Source organism: Tenrec ecaudatus, chromosome 11 (genome assembly GCF_050624435.1).
Source record: "Tenrec ecaudatus isolate mTenEca1 chromosome 11, mTenEca1.hap1, whole genome shotgun sequence".
NCBI classification, from domain to species: domain Eukaryota; kingdom Metazoa; phylum Chordata; class Mammalia; order Afrosoricida; family Tenrecidae; genus Tenrec; species Tenrec ecaudatus.
In genome coordinates this window covers 34,202,938-34,204,968 of record NC_134540.1, presented here as the reverse complement: position 1 = coordinate 34,204,968, position 2,031 = coordinate 34,202,938, and positions in this window count along the sequence as shown.

The window sequence follows — 2,031 nt, the reverse complement described above, 5'->3', positions numbered from 1 at the left end:
TTATTATTATCAAAGATGATGGTCATTCTGCAGATTACTCCCCAAAGAAACTAGAGTGATGATTTCAGTCATATTCTAGAGAATGTTGCGTACTCACATATGCCCCAAAGTGATCCTGCCACATAGTCACATTTGAGTATGTGGGGTATTCAAAATACGTCCCAACATCCTCCTACCGCATTAATAAAACAGATTATGCAAGGAGCACTAGAAACATGGACTTAAAGGCTAGGACTTATAATACATCACAAAATGGAGCCTGGGTCATATTATGTAATTACACTGCAATCCTAAAATGGAAGATCACATTAATCATTGTTGGAGTAGACATAATAAACATGACCACATTTTCTCATTATTAAAACAATAACATGAAAAGTTACGATGCCAAGTGAGCATATACATATTTATTGGGCTTCGCTGATAACCAATTCGTTGGTGCATAGAGTTCTTCCAGAGGTAACTTCAAAGAAAGGACTGGTCATCTATCATTCAAGGAAGGCAAGGGGGAGGTGGGAAAAGGGGTAACTGATAGCAATGATGGTGCGATAACCATCCTGGAGGGGGACGAATACCAGGATTGTACGTGAAGGGATAGAAGGGGCAGGATTAGAGATGTATAAATAGCAATGCATAATATATTAAGGGTTTGTGAGAGTGGAAGGGTGGGAGGGAGCAGGAGGGAACAAAGAGGAACTGATATCAAGGGGCTAAATAAGAAAACACTGCTTTGAAATGGTTGATGGCAAAATTTGTACATATCCGCTTAATCTAATGGATGTCTGGACTGTTAAATATATGTAAAAATATGTAAGAGCCACCAATAAACTGATTTATTAATGAAAAAATATATTTTAAAATACAGATTCAAATTCTATTTTGAAGCACATGGACCATCATGAGTCAGAATTGACTCAGCAGTAATTGTTTTTATTAATGTTAGAAAATGAATTATACCTTACTTTAAAACTTTCTAAATTTGTGGGATTGTATACTAGATCCGCATTAAATTGTTTTATACAGGGGATGCTTCTGTTAAACACAAATATAGGCAAAGGAAAGACAGAGGGAATGTGGGGAGGAGGGACTATCAATTTAGGCTCGCTCAAAACAGTGACTGTCAGGTTAAAAGATATAGGAGCAAAAATCGCAGGAAAATATGTAATGCATAAAACACATATATGATTAGAATGTCATAATATTGCATGTTTTATATACCACCTGCTCAGGATAAAGTATTCAGTAAATTCCATTTTATTGATGATATTTTAAAATTAAATCAGCAACTGGCTATTAACTTCTTCTACTTTGAAAAATTGTGCTTTGTTTTAGGGAGATTCCATACTTATAGGAAACATTACAAACCAAGTCATACAAAATAATTTTAATATCACATTTCCATTTATTACTATTAAATACTAGGTATTTCATCGCATACTAGATAAAATATATAATATATAAATATATCAAAGTATGGGATTTAGGAAGGCTAGAGATTGTTAGGATATTGATTCTATTGATCTCACTCTTCTCATTGCACACAAAAACTTTGGTGCATGATGGTTACCTGAATTCTATAGGATCAAAGACTGTTTAATCTGTACAATTATTGAAATTTTACCTCCTACTGACTTCTTAGATTTTCACTGAAAGAAAATAGAATATGTGAAGGATGTATAGCTGGGTTTTATTTACAAAGCAAAGGCATTCCGTGGTGTGAATCATAATAAACTATAGATACCTTTGAAAAGAAAGGAAATTCAAACACTCTTAATTGTGCTCACACAGCACCCATATGGAGACAGAAAAGCTGGCTTATCCAATAGAACAGCGGGAGAAAGCATAGTTTAAAATAAGGAAAGATTTTATCATTGCATCATGCTTATTCAATGGGCATTCTGAGGAAATATTCCAAGAAGCTGGACTACATGAAGAATACTCTGGCATCAGGATGGGGAGAAGACGCACTGACAACCTGTGACATATCTGTGACATAACTTTGCTCGCCGAAAGTAAAGAGAACTTAAACCA